Source organism: Falco cherrug, chromosome 5 (assembly GCF_023634085.1).
Source record: "Falco cherrug isolate bFalChe1 chromosome 5, bFalChe1.pri, whole genome shotgun sequence".
Classification (NCBI taxonomy): domain Eukaryota; kingdom Metazoa; phylum Chordata; class Aves; order Falconiformes; family Falconidae; genus Falco; species Falco cherrug.
The window spans coordinates 15,763,272-15,783,307 of record NC_073701.1 but is presented as its reverse complement, the minus strand read 5'-3'; the positions used below and the strand labels follow the sequence as shown (position 1 = coordinate 15,783,307).

At 41.8% G+C, this 20,036-nt stretch overlaps 1 long non-coding RNA gene across 3 annotated transcripts in view; it reads right to left on the bottom strand.

The window, feature by feature from the left end:
• Window positions 1–4,178: 4,178 nt before the first annotated feature.
• LOC114014270 (uncharacterized) overlaps window positions 4,179–20,036 on the bottom strand; it is a 118,253-nt gene continuing 102,395 nt past the window's right edge. For 2 of the 3 annotated variants that reach the window (XR_008732644.1, XR_008732645.1), the window contains 3 exons: window positions 13,015–13,241; window positions 11,078–11,308; window positions 4,179–4,942 (listed from right to left, as the gene is read on the bottom strand). This is a non-coding gene — a long non-coding RNA (uncharacterized LOC114014270). Of the gene's footprint in view, window positions 4,943–11,077; window positions 11,309–13,014; window positions 13,242–16,335; window positions 16,845–20,036 lie in introns of those variants that run through there. The other variant, XR_008732646.1, reaches the window with a different exon arrangement.

Below are 20,036 nucleotides of genomic sequence, written 5' to 3'. Positions count from 1 at the left end.
CACACAGTAATGCCTTAATCAAACAAATGACTGAATTCTGAAGAAGTTCAATTTTTTTTTTCTTAAGTGCGATCTATTTCTAGCCTTGCAGGCTTCATGCCAGTTGCCAATGCAAAAGATGGCCCATATGAATTGCTTCCTTCTTTCCTTTCTCTTCTGCCCTTTTGCCTAGCCTCAGCCCTCTCTCTGCTCTTCCCTACTTCTTCATCCTTTGAGTACAGAAACTCTATTTCTGCTCTCACAGGCTCCATGCCAAGCCCTAGGATAGAAATAGCTAGTACAGTCTACAAACCTCTTCTTCCTTCCCTTGCTCTGACTGATTCCCATCTTTCATTTCCCTTGTCCTGCTTCCTCATGCTTCTAGCAAACAGCTTTTGTGCCCTGCTCTAAAAGGGCTCCCCTGGAGCTTCCCCCTCCCCCAGCAAGCCCCTGTTTCTTGGCAATAGCAGCAGGCTGGCCTCAGGGCAGGCGATTTGAAGGGGCCAAGTAGCTCAGGTGGGCTTGAGGATGTGCTAATGAGCAGCACATGTTACTGGTGAGCGTCCATATTTATAGGGGCTTCAAAGCAAGAAAAAACTGAAAAGAAAGATGGGTGAGGAAGAAAATCCAGGGACAGGCAGTGTTTCTTCTTCTATAGTCTGATTTTACATGAAACTCACTTTCTGTGTACTGAGGGTTATTTATATTGTATTTTGATTGCCTGGATGTTCTGTGGTGCTTGGCTGGTGCGAGCCTTTTTGTGGTGTGGAGTCATACAGGTAGGTGCTGCTGGTGGTAACCTGGTCTCTCTGGGCAGGCTGCAGCTCTGAGGGGCTTCTCCTCATGCCAGTGGCCAATGCTGAGTGGCCTGCACCACTGAACATTTCTTTGTGGCCTTTTCTTTCTGTAAAAGAGTTTTTCTGACCAAAGTGTGTACTTTGGCAGAGGCAAGCTGGAGATACCCACTCTCCAGCCCTGGTTAGAGGTGCTGCTGTGGGCAAGTGGCTGCTTTGCTGTGGGACGTGGCAGTGAGCAGAACTTGGCTGTGCAAGTGGGGAAACAAGAGGGGTCTGGTGGTGGGTGGCTGGGCAGTGGTGTGAGGCTCCTGTGCAGCAGCAGGTTTGTTAGTGGCTTCAGCCTTCCGTTAGCTATTTCTCCTCTGGAGTGAAGGAAATAAAATGTACAACAATGTTAAAACGCTGCTGAAGGACATGTTTTTCTTCAGCCTTAGCAGACCTTTTGTCTCCAGCTCAGGAGAGGCACGTAGCAGTCACAGGGACTGCCAGTTTTGGGGACAGAGCATCTGGGAAACGCTGAGGGTGCATGGAGGCACTTGGCGCTGCTCTTGCAGGGAGCAGGCTGTTGCCTGCAGCAGTTATCCCCCAGGGATCCTCGGCTGCTGCTCTCCAGGCTTTGCTGGAGAGGTTGCTGGAAGCAGCGGTGTCCCCTGATGGCAGGGTGTGCTTGGCCTCCCGTCACACCCTGCGGGTGCCTGGCAGTGTTAGGCTTGATTAGCCCGTCAGAGGCTCGATGGCCGCCCACAGCCGGGAGGTCGTGCCCCAGCCCCTCTGCATGGCGGGCCAGGCCTCCCTTCCCGATGCCGCTGCGGGGCCCTCGGGGAGCGGGTGAGACACCATGCTTGGGGGCTTTTCTCTCCTGAGCCCAGAAGAAGCACGTCTGGAGGCAACAGCCAGTGATGGCTCCCTGCGGCTTGGCGGCCAGAAGGGGCAGTGAGGGGGCTGTCACCTGCTGTGGTGTTTTGGGGGCGGCAGATGCTGCCTTGCAGGGAGCACTAGCGGGGACCCTTGCTGCCAAAATCCCCCCAAGGTGCTGGGCTCTTCGCCACTTGCCGAGGTGGGGGGACCCCAGCACCTGCCCTGCCACCCCCGGGCTGCCAGGGCGAGCCGTGATCCTGCCGGAACAGACACGGGATCGCTGGCCTCCACTTGGAAATGAAATTTCGAGCTTTGCGTTGACGTTCTTATTCTCATAACTGCCTCAGCTTTGCTGCAGCGTTTACGTACAGCCACAGGAGACCATTGCCCTGGGATAATGCTCAATCCTGCTGGCATTATCCACCTTAGAGTGGAAACATGGGGGGTCTCTGCCAGCCCCTCCTGGCTGAGTGGCAGACCCTGGTTAAGGGGAACGGCTGCAAAAAACCAAAGCCCTATTCTATTACAAAGTCTATCCATCCAGCAGTTTGCAATTTTAGTATGAAAAATTACCTTGGTTATTTCAAAGCGTTGACAGTTGAAATTCAGTTTAGGGTTGGCTGTTTTTGTTTTTTTTTTTTTATTTTTGAGGTTGGATAAATGGTTGGTGAGTGCCATCCCTGCCTTTAAGAACTCACTAAAAGAACCCAGCATGATTTGATTTGTTTGCACAGCGAAAAGATTGTTCTTTAATCCCTTCGGAGTTCTTGGATGTGATACTCCTGCCAGTCGAAATAATGAAAAATCCTCTGGCAGAATGTGTCAGGAAATCTAGACACATCTCTCCCCTTGCCACATCACCTCTCCTGAAGATGGTGGGCATCTTGAAAATGGCCAAGCAAGGGACACAACACCTGCATCCCTGATCCCTGCATCCACGATAGCTGTGCTCTATGCCAGAAACCAGTGCAGGGATGGAAATCTTACTATATTTGATATAAAATTGGACTCTATTATCAAACCGGAGATATAGGAGATTTTGAAAAACAACCACCTGAATAATCACTGAAGTAGTTTATTTTTTTTCCTCCTCAGATCAGTACAGTGAAATCCACTATTTAAAAAATAATTAATGTAATATTTGTGTTGTAATCTCAGATATTGCAAATAGCAATTAATTCTTTAATTAATATGAATGAATAATTCAGTACATAAACTGTATGAAATAGTAACAGAAATTAAATCAGGCACGTTGCACCTCACTGGGAAGGAGGAAAGATGTTACTATTAAGGAATAGAACGGTTTGAGCCTTCATACCAGTAACAAGGGTGAAATTAAACAAAAATAGGCTAATTGGATCTTAAGTGGGGCTAAACTGAACCCCACTCGGGCTCAGCTCAGCTGCTGAAGCACAGTTATCTATTGCAGCTTGAGATGCCTTCCAGCACTGGAGACACTGCTGTGGGGCTGGCCGGTGCCAGCACCGGACCTGCCAGGGTGGCTGGCAGGGAATAGCTCACGCCTGTCTTCAGGCAACTGCATAAGGACCACCCTTTTTTAGTCACTTGCTGATACGTGTACACATGTTCTTAAACCCGCTTTCATATTATTGGACTAGGAATTTTTGTATTGATTTTGTATGGGAGAACATCCTTCAGTAATGGCAGTTTGTCTCCTCTGTTAATCAAATATCTAAGCAGCAATTTCAGGGTCATGCAGATAGCCGTCAGTTTTTGGAAAAAAGTCTAGCAAGCATTTTTTCCTGCTACTATTTCAAATATACCCAATTCCAAATGTATTTACCTTATAGTAGAGTACAACTTACACAAACCTTAAAAGCTAAAACAGAAACAATACAGAATCCAACCTGAAATCTCTCCAATGCTTTTTACTCAAAATCTTCAAAATATCTCCTGGAAAGCTCCAAATGCAAAGAAACATTTTCTCAGAAAAAAATATGCATTAAAGTGTTCTGCACTGGCTATCTTTCAGATTTGTTGCAATGGCTCACACATTCAATAGATAAGAAAAACAAGATTATGTTCCTCTACCCTTTCCCATTCTACAGACTTCCATTATATACATGTGTGTGCATGTGTGTTTGTACCCTCATAACTTGCTCTCTTATTTTATTAATTTGTACACCCATAACTTGCCTATTATTATTATTAATTTTTCTTGACTTTATATGTTGCTTGAGAGAAAGAAAGATATCACATTAGGTGATGAGGACAGGGCTTTTTGGTGTACTGATGAAAACTAGTCCAGGAACCAGAGTGTGAAATATTTATCTAACAGTTCTTCAGAGCAGATAAGTGTTTAATTGTTGATATAATCCCAGGAAGCAGGCTCTGTTGATCACATTATCCTTTAATTATCACAAGAGTTCAACAGTCAAACAATTATCTTTTCATTTCCTTGCTGAGGTCGAAGTACCTCAGAAGATATCCAAACAGAATTTTTCTAGAGCTGGGAAATTTAAACAGAGGTTTTAATAGCAACTTACTGTTTTTTTTAAATATATATATTTATATTTTTAAAAATAGACCTCATGGCTAACACTGGAAATATTTCTCTGCAGTTAAGAAGCCAATGCTTATTGGTAAAGTAGCTTCTTTCCTAAACTGTGCTGAAGGATGTAGAAGAACGGCTTTAACAAAGAAAGGTGTGGTGTTCACACACAGTTGGCATCTGCTCAGATTTCAATGGCTGGTCTGTGTTAACATGCCTCTGACAATACACATATGGCGCTGCAAGTGGAGGAAAATGATGCACCAAGAAATAGGAAGATTTTTTTGAATAATGAAGGCTAACGTATTAGAAGTAAATTCAATAGTGTGTCTTGTAAACCTTTTACTGAAGTTAAGAGTATGTCATTAATAAAGTGCGTAAAATTAAAAAAAGAATTTCCTTAAAATAGCTTTTGGAGTCGTCTTAGGAAGCATTATCTTGACAATGTTAATTATTGTCTTTTTCTTTTTTGATAAATGGATTATGCAAAATTAATTCCCTCACTATGTAGATTTAATCCACAACACAGGACCACTGTCAGAATTCTAAAGTATTTTGAATTTTCTAATGAATAGATATAAAAAAGCCATACTCAATTAATTTATTAGTTTGAAATTTGAAATTATAAATAAGTCACTGTCTTCATCTACAGTTTCCTGCTTTTGAACAAATCCCACTGTGCGGATGCCTGCAGAAAATCATTACAGGATATTTTTGAAGACAAAGTTTTATCATAGTGTTCCAAAATGTTGGATAACTCTTCTTCAGTTTCGTTGATGCTGTACTCTTGAAGAACCTACAAGAGACAGAGACAACTTTAAAATCTATTTCAGTGCTTTGGGTGAGCAAGAAGTAAAAACATTAGTTTATCTTGCTAAAATTTCTTTACAAAATGATTGATTCAGCTCCACTCTGTCTCTGGCTTCTCAGAATATTAGAAAAAAAAGTCAAAACTTCCTTTATTATCTCTTACTCTTCCTATGCCAATACTGACTCCCTGGGATGCATATCTGAAAACCTGCACATGCAGGGGTTTTGTCCACTAGCCCAGCCAGCACTTGCCTGAGGGAGCTTTGGGAAATGAGCAGCACCCATGTGCATAGAAGCTAATTTACAAAAAGTACATGTTTAAAAGGCTTTCACTGCTATCTGGAGATGAGACGAAGAGGTGGAATATCTTCCTTTCTATCCTTCTTGGGTGTCCTGCAGCCTTTGCATCTGGAGGAACAGAAGAAATAATCCAGTCACTCAAACTATGCAAACTCTTATGTATATAATAATGTCTGTGATGCACTCGGTGCTTTTCATTTCCATGGGACAAATACTCAGCCTGTAAGCATGCCTTCATTATGCTTCAGCAAGAACCCAACTTGAACAGGATGCATCTGGTTCACCTGATGCTAAAAGCCAGGTTATATACCCTCATCTTTCAAATATCTCACCTGGTGCATTTTTCAGCACTTCAATTTTAAAAGTTCTCAATGCCCTGACGTGAAAGAAAATAATGCATTAATTACTGAGGATTACTTCTGGTTTTAGATGCACTTGGGAATTTAAACCCTGAAAGTGCCCAGCAGCACGGTGTGTCCTTGTGTGCTATGCCAGTTGTCATTAGTTTTCTGGCAAACTCATGTTAGTCTGCCCCTTTCCCTCTGAACAGCTCAATCAGAAATCGCTAATGACCCCTTGCAGATAGTACAGCCATAAATAGCAGTGTTACTGGAGTTAGCAGAGAGCTAATTTCCTCGTTTCAGTAAATTAAGTTACCTAGGAGATAAAGGGAACTGTACCTCCACAAATCACTTGATATCTTGTCAAACAGTAGATTAACACCTTTGTAGTAGGATTTCAGAATCAAGGATTGCTTCTAGATCCACAAAGAGTTAGTTTTTTGGTTGTGGGTTTGTTGGGGGTTTTTTGCTTAGATTCTCGCACGTTAGGAAGCTTGATTTGAAAGTTGTTGCCTTGCTTTAACTATAAATGGTAATCATCGCATGTCCTAGAGGAACAAGACAAATTAAAATCAAATGCAAAGGAGCCTGATCTACACTCCTCCTCCCCTGAGCCTGGTCTGCTGAGGCAGTGCCCAAGCAGTCAGAAAGCTGCCGTGATAGGCAGCCTCAGGCACGAAGATGATACGGCCGCGTTGATACATCTTGCTCCTCAGCCTTCGTAGAGGAGCAGGCGGGGGCCTCGGGTTTCAGCTATGTGGCAGTGCCAGAACACGTCACATTCCCACCAGTCCTAAATAAGCAAAGATTTAAAAAAGCATTTCTGTGACTGGTATAATTGAACAGGTTTATATCTAGCAGGCAACAAGCTGACTTGCTGCACCTCCAGGGGAAGGGGAGGGCCAGAAGCACACCTTATCGCTGCTTATTGCAGACAAGTGTTTGCTTACGGCCATTGAGCATCCCACCGGCTGGCTGATCAGTCTTTTGAAGTAGCAGCAATACCAAGGGGTGTCCTAATGCACACAGCAATAAATGGGTTCAGGGCCCCACTCAGTGGGTTTTTTTCTTGCAATTGACTAATCAATATTGAGAATTACTCTAGAACAGACAGTGATTATTATTCCCAGTTAAAATGGTGTCCAAGATTTTGAAACCAGTAAAGCTAAGCAAAAATCAAACTCCCCATGGTTCTAGAGGAAGAATCACTGATATCCAGAATATCCAGGTGTGTATTTCCTGTTTGAGGGGATACAAGATACCTAAATATTTGGCAGAGGATACAAATCCCTTTTCTAGTACAGAATTATGCTGCACACAGAAAAGCAAAGAGAGAAACCAGAAACAGAGGTTCCCAAATGGGGGTTACCTGGGCCCGTTCCACGTTTAGAAGGGACCACACCAGCTGGAGGGTCGCAGATTCCTGCACCTCCAGCAATGCCTGCGTGAAGACCTACCAGAAGGTATGCTTCTATTCCCTTCCCGCGTGTTTGTGAAAGGTATGCATTTAAACTTTGTATAGGGACTAAGTTTTTTCTGGTTTATCTATTCAGGACCCCATCAAGAGGTCACATCTCAAGGAAGTGTAATCACATGTGGAAAAATTACCGTAAGTAACAGCCAGAGCTCAAGTCACAGAGAGGAAACAGGAAAAATTTATACAGTCTAGTTCAGTACCGTTTTTTAGAATTTTTTCAGTCAGAAAGCTTAGATTAGACAATTCTAATTTCCTGACTATTTATTGAATACAACTTGCCTGAAATCTGCAATATTTAACAGTCCGCTATGGCATCCATCATAGGATTTAAGAGTTTGCTTCGTTGGTCTCCTTCAGTGCAGAATCTGGGGCTGAATTCTCAGCACTGCACTAAAGAATGACATGGTTTATAGTCCAGGACTCGGCTAACAAAGCTGGATGAGAAAGGCTTGTGATTACTAGCAGCATCATGAACACAACTGGGCAGAACTGTCATGCAGAATGAAAAGATGGTGGACTGTAATAGTGCCTTGATCTGCAACTGGCTACCGAACACTTGTTCACAAACGATTGCAAGAGACTGTTTACACAAGATTATTTTAACCTATAACATTTTGATATTCTTGGGAGGTGCAGATGGTATATTTACTTAATCACTGTCAAAGCTCTGACTTTTTATTATTTGAAACTGATTCTGAAGTCAGTGTTACTTCTGCTCAGTTCTCAGTGTTTTCACATGTATTATGTATGCTTGCCTTGTTTCAACTTCCTTTTTCAGTCATTTTTAATTCCCTGCAGTGTTCATTTTTCAGAGTGAAATTTTTGCTTAAAAGTGACTGAATGCATAAGCCAACTGTGGGAGCAGTACGGTATTTAAGAAAAACCAAACCCCTACTGTACTCCTTTCCCAACACAGAAAATACCTTGTAACCCGTTTTTGAGCCTTTCTTTGGTTCCACAACTGGACCACAGGGCTGATTTTCCTTGGGACATATTGTAGCCTGTTCTTTTAGCCTGGCTAAACTTGATACATCAGTGCACCCTGAACACGTGAACTGCAGAGCTATTCATGAAGGCAAAATTAATTCCACTTGTACAAAGCTTTAGCACTGGAGTGATCAGTAAGGGACTTTTCCCAAAGTCAGCAAGATCCAATTCACCTGCAGGCTCTGGATCTGTTCTACTACCTTGTTTTGTTTTTAAAAAAATACATCTCCCTCTCAGCTTTCCCCTACACTCTCCTGGTATTTATTATTGTAGTTGGGTGCCAGCTGCACGTGTCACTGTCCACAAGCATCTCCTTGTGCAGGATTTGCACCCTTGACTTTATACACCTGCTACGTGGACGCAGAGGCTGTGCTGCACCTACACCTGTTGTAAGAGGCCTGGGGGGCAGCTGCACCATCTTCCTGTACTCTTGGGGTATCCCTCCAATGTATATGTTGCTAAGGAGTGAGTGGGTACGTGAATAATGCAGTTTCCAACCCGAAGTCCTGAGTACCCTTGTGGGCTGAGGGGTGGGAAAGGGCACTTCACAGTGACTCCAGCTGGGGTGGCTTCCATGGCTCAGAGCCTGGATGCTTCCAGGAAGCCCTAGGACGTTGATTCTGTCAGGCTTTTGTGGAATTGTGCCTGCCACCAAAAGCAAAGCAGTTTATTTGGGTATTTTATGATTCCTTTGATGTGTTCCTGTACACTTATTAGGTGGAATGGACTGAGCAATCTATGAGGAAATTTCACTTTGAATATTGCCTTATATAAAGGTGCTCAGAACATGGACTGAGACTCATTAATTTTTTTCTGAATAGAATAAATAAAAGTTATTTGAGACAACTACATAGGGACTTAAAAATTACTGCTTTACGCTCTCCAGAATACTGGGATGGAATTTTATAGCATCAAGTTTGTGTATAAAGGAAACGTTATGTAAGATAATGAAGTTCTTTGATGCAAAGCTTAATGGTTTTACCTTACTCTCCCTACTGGTAGTGAATACTTGATAATTCCTAATGATACTCTCTTCATACCTTGGTGGCAATCTGTTCGTTCCACATCTGAAAACAGTTCGGTAATGTAATTTCTCTATAAAATGCTGCTACTAACCATATCTAAACTAATTAGGCACAGTCAGAAACAGCCTAAAAATGTAGCAGGCTCGCTGAATGAGCAGATTTGGAATTTGGCACTGTTCCTACTACATAACTTGATTGGGATGCTATTATCGACGCCTTCATTTCTGGGCCACGACAGCCAGATTTCTGTGTCTCTTCTGATCTTTTCTGCCCTAGAGCGGTACTGTGGGCAGAGGGAAACAGCTTGTGTGTAGCTGTTTTGCTGGGACTCTTTTGACTCTTCATCACAGCCTGGGGAGCTGGTACGTGCAGCAGGGAGAGCTGCAAGGGCACAATCCGTGCTGACCAGTCCTGGCTACTAGATGTTTTTAGTGACCGTTAACAGCAGTGCAAATGAGAGCTCCCTCTGGGCTTTTCTTACCGTGCTGGGTGTGGGGCAGAGGCACAGCTTGCTGAGAAGTCGGGGCCATCCCATATTCCATGCACTTTTTATTTTGAGTTTGACTTATATCTAGTTCAACAACTGCTCTTAAAACATCGCTCCTGTGCTTTCTCTTTGGAATTACTATCTAAATTTTAGCAGATTTGGCCATTTTGCCATATAACCTGGATACACAGAGCATGACCCCAAGGAGTTAAATCCTCCAGCTGGAGGATATACCAAATGAATACTAGGCAATTAGTATCATGGGATTAAATAAGAGAAAAGGGAGTCCCTGCTTAAAGTGACTATAGAAACAGGCCATGAAATATCCTGTCAATACAGCAGAAGCTGGAAAAAATATAAAAATAATTGTAATTTTGATTTTTATAAGCTTTGTACCTACCACCTTCTGTGGTTTCTCTGTAAACACCCGCTGTACAAGTGATCTTTCCTGTGGTTTTAACAACAAGGTACAACTCTGAAGAAAGTCATAGTATACAAATCTTCAGGTATTTTTGAAATCATATTTTGTTGTTATTTGGTTAATTTCCCCTTCACTTAAATCCAAATTGAACTTCTCTGCTATATCTGAAATGCAAAGAAATAATATTTGTTTTGTCATTCTTAAAAAGAGCCAACCTGTGTTCACAAGTTTTACCAGGGATGTGCTGCCAGGTCACCAGCTGCAGTGACTGCTGCCTAAGTGTGTTATGCAGATCTTTCTATATGCAAATATATGTATATGCTTATAATTATGGCATGATAGTTCACGTTTTACAGGGTTTCAGGAAACAGGTAACATGTCATTTTGATTTTAAAGAAGTACTCCTTGTAATTAATGAAGATAAATGATCTGATAAGCTAACATGTTCTTATAGCCAGGACTTTACATTTGGCTATAGAGGTGCTCCCTGTCTTATCACACATGCAAATGTCCTAACAAAGGCACATAAAATCCACTCTCTAGAAGAGAACACAACAGAAGGGATGTGTAGCCCAGCTCTTCTAACAGTAAAAATCCAGGGTCACTTCAAATCACTAGGTGTTCAGCCATTGAAACCAGTGCACCAGAAGCACACACAAGCTCACAGGGAAAAGACTGGTGCATCTATCTAGTGAAATATCCCCAGGCACAGAAAGGGTAGTGAATTGGGAAGGTGATGAGAAACTTGTACACGTGCCACAAGTACCCGCAAGCAAAGCCACGCGCTCCCTTTTCAAGGAGCAGCTGATTCTGAATAGGAATGTAAAATTATTGCACCCAAGACTATTCTGGTCTGCAATAGCAGGGTGGTACCTGGAGCAATCATGTAGTAGTTGTCACTTACTAGAGGCCAGATATTCCTATGGCTGGGACACCAGAAAGAAAACAGTTGAGAATGAATAAAGCACTTTTCAGATGGTAACAAACCTAGGGAGTCTGACACTGGGATTTCTCCTAGCTTGCTGACATCCTTTTCTTTGTACACTTTCAGCATGCCTCTCCAGGAATGTTGGATGTTCTTACCTTATTTTCTATTGTTCCACAGTTAAGGACAGGTACAGAACAAGTTGTCTGAAGACAACTGGATGCTGATGTCTAAAAGCATGAGATAACATTGGTTTTTTTTTCCTCTGGAGTTTTACTGGTTGTATAGACAAACCACCAGATGACAAATCCAGGTTTTGGTCTTCCAGACTTGGGATTAATGTACCATTTGAGTCACTTCTCAATCTGATTTGAATTTGTTCTGCAAAACTGTAGGTAAAAATGTGAGAACACTCTTAGTGTCAAAACATTATTCATTTATTGAACCTTGACAATTTTTTCTTAATTTGGCTTAATCTGTAAGTCATTTATAGTTTCTCCAAACTGTTTCTTACTAACAACAGATAGTGTTCAAAAAAAACCTATGTAGTACCATCTTAGATCAAACACAAACCAGTGCAAAGTCACTGAATTACAGAATAATATTGCTTTGATTTGTTACTGTGAGGACTCAGTTCCACAGTGGTCCTGTGCAGAGCCACAGGAGTTACGTGAGAAGATCCTGGTGCTCAGTGTCTTTGATTGCTGCCTCAGCAGTACTCCGAGTTGCAAGTAAAGTCTTAGTCTACCACTGTACAATACATGCACAAGTGGTACTTATGCTTCTAGATCCAATGTACAACCTCATATTTACCGAGACTTCCCAGTGCTCCCTTGAGAGTCTCACTGGTGCAGACCTGCTGAGGCCTCACACACGTTTCCATGTAATGAACGCTGCAGGAACATTCATCCTGACCCGTGTTCAGGCTGGCTGGGGTCTTTCAAACAGCCATGATTTTAGGGAGACTTAATTTCCCTCCCTATTGTCTTATACTACCCAATCTAGCATTCATGTAGAGTAACAAGGAATTTTCCATTGCTTTTTTGGGGGGAATTGGACCAAAGCATGAAGGATGCATGTAGCTAATTGTCTGGGCTTTTCAAGAAAGAACCTATAGTTAATGCAATAATTGAGCTAGCAATGGGACAAAATTTAGATTTACCAGCCCTGACAAGTTGTTTGCAACTTTAATTTGCTCAATCTGTTATTTCTTCTTCAGTAGCTAAACATCTCCATGTAGAAGTAGTCAGAAAATCCAAGCATGTTCCAGGCACTGAATAATTCTAAATATTTTATGTTTCTGTTGTAGGTTTGGTTGTAGCTAAAGAATGTGGAATAGGTAGGTGCAGCTCCACAAGGAAGATATTTAATTTTTCCTCCTGTAATGATTTTCCTACCTTTCTGTGAACTCTAACATTACAGTAAGAGGCCAGCAGAGCAGTGGAAAGGACCAAAGTGCATTAACAACGTGAAGTGTAGGTATGGATGCAAAAATGAAGCAAAACTACTGCATTCTTAATCCATTCATCTTACCTTTCTCACATCACTGGCTTTTATGGCAAGTCTATCAGTTAGACTATCAGGCATTAACAGCTCTAATTTGGCATCCACTAGAATATTTCAGGACAAGCCAGCAAATACCTACTGGGGAACTGCAACTGCCAGTCCTGCCTAGCTTTGTCGGATGACCATGGCCATGTCAGATCACCATAAGCCATTATATTTTTTATGCTGTTTTGCAGCTGTTGGGCCTTTCTAATTTGCACTGTTTTCTTTGTCCTCAGAAACCTGATTGTGCTTAAACACAGAAATTTTATTTGCCATACAGCTCTGATGGATGTGTGTATGGTAACGGCAGGGAGTGCAATTGGTGTAAATTGACATATAACCTTTGACTTTAGTGGAGTTTGTATCTGGGCCAACTTTTGTCATCGTAACACAGTTTTGTAAATTAGCTCATTTGCTTATTGACAGGTGGTTGTGCCTGATTTCATGGGCAATCAATAGGAATACTGCCACTGAGTTCCACAGGTATTATTTTCAGCCTATGCACAGAAATGAAAATCCAGAAAATTCATAAAAAAACCATACTTACCTGCTTTTCGCCCTGCTAGAGAAGACAATGTCTGGGGATGTCCAGGCTGAGAAGACATGTGTGGGTCCTGCATGGCACGGGTAGCTGGCTTGGTAGAAGTTGCAGAACTAAGTTGCACTGGGAGTGCTTGATGGCATTGTTACAAGCTCCGAGCTGAACTTCAAAAAATCCTGACACTTCAGCCCTCCACCAGTGCTGACATCCACTGTGTTCCAAAGATTTTCAAACTAATGCAGAAGCAAAAGATTACTTCCATAAATGCTACTTTTACAACAAGAGAATCCTCTTATGTAGTAAGGATATGACAAAACATATAAAAAAGAAAGGGAGAGGATGCCTTGGAATAGAAGGAGTCCTAGGGCCCATCTTATTAAAAAAAATATCACAGCTTCTCTGCAGAAGCCTGCACAAGGCTGGGAAAACAATGAAAAAAGTATTTCTGCAGGACATTTTTTAATTGAATTGGGCCCTTTGTGTGCTGTTTAAACTACTAAACCCTGTGATTAGACACAGTGATTGAGCTGCAGTATAGAAGAATAACGCTTTAACATGAGATGTAAATCAAATACATGGCGCACCTGTATCCTGGCTAAGTACCACTGAGGCGAATTTCTCATGCTATCAGGTGCACCTAAGTTATACCACCATCTCAGGAGGCCATTAAGGTTCCTCAGTTATTGTATTTGCATCAACAAATTATTTCACCCTGAGGGCAAAAATGAATCAGCACGAAAGAACACAGCAGGAAATCTTTACAGCCTTTAGAATCACATATAGTTACGATGTATGGCCAAGAACCATACCTCTACAGTACAGCCAACCTACAGAACACCTGGGGGCAGCTGCTGATACATTTGCTTCTGCTGCCTGTGGAGGTCCATGTGGCTGCTTGGCCTGACACAGGGCAGGTATCCCACCCTCTGGGCTATGTATGGAATCGTAAATCTGAGGCTGGGCTGATTTTCTGCTGAACAGCATTTTATTCAGTAAGTAGCTGCACTGAATTAGTGGGACTACTTATGATATAAGCTACTAATCAAAGCAAGGATTACCAGTCTGCCCTTAAATGAGCTGCACTCATTTTGTGAGTGTTTCAAGAGTCATCAGTATGCCTTTTTAGGGTCTTCATTATTGATTTTTAATATAAATCTAATTGGGAACCTCAGATTGCTTTTGATTTGATCTTTTTCAGCAGAGACTTAAACCCTAAAGGAAACTAGTCACCTCTTTGATGCATGTGCCAAGTTGCAGTCAAACTTCAAAGGGCAAAGGATACATTTTGAATTTGCTTTCAACTTTCCCCCATTGGCCTGGCTGCTACCACATTATGAATTATAAACAATTCTATTTTGCGCTTGTGATTATACTTCACACTTCATACGAGGATCTCAAAGTGTATTACAAACTTCAATTAAATAGAACAATACCCTGATGAGCTGGGTTAGCTATAGTTAGAAACTATTTCAACACCCAACAAAGTTAGTCATTTGAGGGACTGTAGAGAGTTCAAGCAAGTCAAGGGAGTTCAAGCAGAGAAGAGAAAAGTGGCTGTGATAAAAAGGAGGATGTCAGTTGGCAAGATATTAATCAACACCTTGCTTGCAGCATGTTTACCATCCTTAGCCTTTTATGAAAAGGTCACAGCACCAGAAATTCTGAAGACCAAGCAGCCAAACTTCAAGAAGAAATTCTCCATCCACTACTTGACACAGACTCCAGCTGAGCCTTGCTAATAGCAAACAGTAAGTGGCCATCTCCAGAAGAGGATAAAAGAAGATGTTTTCTGTGAAGTTGTCCAGACTATGACTATTAGTAACACTTCTGTAACAACTCTGAGCAGCGACAACAGCCAGAACAGCAGGGGTTTAGATTAGCAGTGGCAAACCCTGTACCCAGATTGGAAGGCTCTCCTGGGGCATCTTCATATAGATACACGTAGGCATATCTTTGAGAGGCCTGTCAAAATCAGAATATCTCTGGAAATACAGGGCTGGAGTCTCACTCACATAGAGGCTGCTGCTTATATAAATGAGGCTCCTCAGGCCTGCTTCTCGTTGCTATTACTGATGACAGTTTCTATCAAGATTATTTTCTTCACTTGTCTGAGGTTCTTTTAAGAATAAAATAGCTCCTCTGTCCCTTTGCTGCTTCTTGAGTGTAAAGTAGACGGGATCTAGTTTGGAGGACTTTTCAGCTGCCTGCCTTGCTGCTTCCAAAAATGAAAAAAACAGGAGAATTTTCTTAGTTCAGGAAGTTGTGCGTTCTCCTGCCTCGGCCAGGGCTCAGCCACGAGCTCACCTCAGCGCTTCTGCTCAGTGGTTCACAGGGATGAGGGAAGGCTATCACCACATTTTCACTTTTTCTTTCACCTGATATCGAAGCTCCAGCTTCAGATCCAGCACTTGCACTTGGTACCTCACCAGAATCGTGGCTTTCAGGAATAGAGCACACAGGCCATTTTGGTTTTTTCTGATGTTTCCAAGGGGAAAGTGGAAAATATTTGTTTTCAGTAGTTTCATCTGCAACCTTACACATGTGTAGCAGCGCCTGATAACATGGCAGGCTGTGACATCTCTTTGCTGTAATTACAAGCAGGCCCTGCTCCTGTCTGCAATTTATTATCAAAAATGCTGGGCCAAGAACTCAGAGGGTATATCTGCAATGAGGACAACACTGAAACTCTTTTCTGTAGTGCAGACACACGTACAAGTTTGGAGGCTTTGTGTCTTGTCTTATGGCATTGATGTGATCCTGAGCATGAAGGTTAGAGTGCTATTAAGTAAAATCTGAAATCTTTCAGTCAAGGTTCCCTCTGTTTTAGTATTCGCCTAGTCTTTGGACTAAGAAAAATCACATTGAACCAGCATTAGAAAAGATAAAAAAATGGCTCTTCTCATTTTAAGTTCAGCAGAAGCAGAATCTTACAAAAGACTGACCTCTCAGGTACCCCTGAGGTTACCACTGGGCTAATCAGATGGTTTGTACTGCCAGATTCATGCCGTGACTTCAGTCACTCAAGCTAAATTCAAGGTTACATAAACTCTGCTAATGCTAATCTGATGGAATCTTTAACGCAGAAAAGTAGCTGAGAGGTGGTCGGGAAATGTCAAATGCTTGCCCCTTTCTTTGTCCAAGGAGGGCAGGACAAAATAGCTACTGAGAAAAAGGAATTTGCATTAGGTCCCCATGGAAATACTTTTTATTCCATGCTGAGAAGGCTCTCCCCCCCGCTCCCCCCCCCCCCCCCCAACTGGAATTGGATTAATTTAAAATTGATAAAAGAAACTTTTAAAATAGCAAATATACAGATAAAGAGCTAGCGAAAGAGAACTACTGTGCTTTAAATTCACACCTTCGCTATTAGCAATAGCATCTCTGACTTTGCTTTAGAAAGCCTGCGATTATTATAGTTCATAACCATACTCAGAGATAAGGAAAAAAAAATCTCCCACAAATGTAGGAACAAATGTTCATGGAATGATAGTCTTAAAACATTTTCAGTTCATCCAAATTTTTAAACCACTTGTCTATACACAGCAGTATGCAAACACATGTCTCTAGCCATAGCCAATATACCCAGTCATACACTTATATTAAGACAAAATAATACAGCTTTCTTTTCTTCAGTCAGCCACTGAAAATGTCAGTTACATATATCCCAGAAATCTTCTTTTGATACTGTATTATCTTTTGAAAAGTAAATATCTTTAAACTCTCGTGCAATTGTGTTAAAGCCAGCAGTCACTACTTCTTGTATCTGTGAGAAGACGTGTCTCTCTTGACAGCTCCCAAGCAGATTTAGGTGGAATGACTTTTTGCCCTTCCTCAGTCTAGACAAAAAACATACACAGAGAATCAGTAATGGATCCACTGAATAAATTATGAATCATGGTGTGGCATTCAGCCAGTCGGAGAGGGAAACGTCCGTGGAGAAGGCGGCCTTCAAGATCCTGCAGGCAGTAAAAGCCGCTTCTAGGAATTCTGGCTTGTGCCACAAAAGAGAAAAGGGGCTATGCAAGTAGTTAAGGGAAAAAATAGACTATAAATGTGATCCAACTGGTGACAGGCCAACAAAAGCACAGGGTTCCAAGACTGACCTAAACTTGTATAAAGGTCTAAAAAATTGGGTGATCTTACAAAGAAGGCTATTCTGTTAATGCAGAAAAAAGGGAAGTGAGCGCTAACTAGCCCAAATATCCCAAACGTATTCTTCTCATCTGAATAGTCTTTAGCAAGCAGTGGAAATCTCTTTGATTGAAAAGGCATTTCAGTCCTGAGATGAAAGAGAGGGCAATTATGTCCCTTTCCTTTCTAAGTTCCAGGTACATTTACAGCAGTACTTTTTAATTTGGTCATCCACATTGGGAACACTGCAGCTAAACAATGCAGCTGAAGGCTGCAAAGGTACAGAATGTGTCACAGGAAAGCAGAGAAGGCGTTAGGTACAAGAGTGTTAACGCTAGCACAGGATGTGCACAACCCCCTTTTTCAGTGTGTTGCTTTCAAATCTAACACCGGTGTATGGCTTTCAAAATCTACCACTGGAGCTTGTTACTAACTAAACTCCCACTATGCATTCTGCAGGGTGGAAACCCACACTTTGGGTAAATACAGTAGAAGGTCATATGGCAAGCAGAAATAAAAAGGACAAAATACAGTTGGTTGGAATAAACTGCAAGTGAAGTACTGCAGGGCTTTGGTATGGACATACCCGAGAATGCCAAGTCTAACTGTGCATTCAAAAGGCCACATTTCATAAAGTTAAATATCAATGAAATCTATTCAACATTTACATGCTACCTCCAGAACTGGCAGTAAACTTCAGTTTTTAAAATGAAACCAAGTTTTACTTATAAAACTAGTCTCAGGAATGGCACAATGTGGAATAACAATAAAAAGCTGTATCAGAATATTGAAGAAGAAAGTACTTATCTTCAGGAATGGAAACTGACTTTCCGCCCACTGAACTGTCTAAACTAAATATGTTAAATATCTTGAATGCAAAGTTTTCACAAACACAAGTGGCAGCTAGTTTTACTATAGCTGTGGCAAGAAGTCCTGGTAGAAACAAAACAAAAAGAAGTCTGGTTTTGGTTCAAAGACATTTCTTTACAACATGTTAAATGTTACTATCGTATTTTATACCCCCATGTTTAAGCATATAAGCTTTGCCACCTTCTTGCTCCATGCAATATGAAATACCAAAAAAGAAACAGATGGCTTTTGGTCCTGTGCTCCTGTTTCCTTGTCACATCTCAAATGATCATTATAACTGGATGGAAAAGAAAATATGTTTCTTACAGAACTGCAAGAAACATGCCTCCTAATCAGAAAAGACTCTACTATCTTCAGATGCAAGTAACGCTTTTCAGTATTAACTATGCTTTACATAAAACATGCGTGCAGGACAGGCATTACGGCTGTATTATTCTTAAGAGATAAAATAGAAGAAGCGGAATCATGCATGCAGATGCAGAAGCCAGTCTGTGCCATAGTCAGGAAATGAAGATTGCTGGGCACAGACCAGCACAGGGTGCACCTTCTGCCTGCCTGACATTACCGGATCTAAAAAGCACCTTACTGCTGCTTTTAATTTTTCTAATAATTAAAGACTTAGGGAAAGTGTTACTGCCCTGCAACTTTTAAGAGAAACCTATTTTGTAAGTGCAAGCTTTCCCAATTTATTTAATTTCAAGAGCTTTTTATTTCCTAAGACCTAATGCACTTTGATCTTAAAATGGTTAGAAAGCCAATAAAAAAACATCTCAGTTGTTCTTCTTGCAAACCACAGACTGAAAACTAGAAAGCCTTTTATGTTCAGTTATTGCATTACACTTGTCTGCCACATGCAGTTAGTACATTCAGTGTGTATCTATGACTCTATCATCCACAGCTAAAATAACCACCTTTAGCTGAAATAATGCAGCTGAAACCTAAAATCTCAGACTCTGGACTGGGCACCTGGACATTTAAGTGCCATTTCTGCATTTCAAACTAACCTTATACACAGTTTCTTAGCTTCGCTGTGTCTGACTTTAACCACTAGTGAAAGTGAGCAACAGGAATGAAGCTGCCTCAGAGCTATCATAAAGTCATAGAACCATCTAGGTTGGAGAAGACCTTTAAGATCAAGTCCAACCATTAACCCAGGGCTGCCAAGTCCACCACTAAACCATGTCCTTAAGCACTGCATCTACGAGATTTTTGCCCTAGCAATGCTTGCAGATCATTTATAGAGGAGTTTCCATTGGATGGCAGAGGGGTTACTTCTCTTTTAGTGATGTCCTGATATTTGCTGCCACGTGCTCCACTCATCCCATTAAGCTTCACTTGATTGATTGATTGAAGTGATATATATCATTTCAGAAGTCAGGGGACAACAGACCTCTGCAGCTTCTCAGACTGCCACGTGGCCTCTGAGCAGTACCTGCCCCACGCCCCAGCCAAATGCCAGCTGCCACTGTAGGCTGTGAAGTCCAGCTTACCCAATGCTCCTGCTCAGCTCTTCAGAGGCTTTCTTGCCCTTCCTAGCGGAATTTGAGAGAGCCTTGGGAGAACTGTGTAAATCCACTTTCATCGAGAGAGGGGGGCATTAGTTTATTACTTTTCTTATGGGCCACCCTATATATCTCACTTGCTGTTCAAAGCAGGGCTGTATTTTTCTTCTTTAGAAAGTTTCTTGCACAGCATCGTGTCCTTTTCTATAAATGGCATAACTATGCTGATTAGTAATAAAAGAAGGCTCCGCCACCCACACCTGCTCAGTGAAGCTCCATTCCTGCAGCTCCTTCCTGTTTCTGGAAGATTTTTCTATTAAGAGGAATTCTTAATTAGAAAGTAAATCGGTACAGCAACATAAATCACAATTTCCCTGCTTCTGTTCCCTGCCCTGTCACAAATCTGACCTCCCTCCCTTTCTGGGGAGGCTCAGAAAGCAAAGGTCTTGGGAAACAGCTTACCCAAGAAGGCCCTTGTATCTTCCCCTGAAAAAGGATGCTTTTTCCTCTTTGTACGCGAGAATG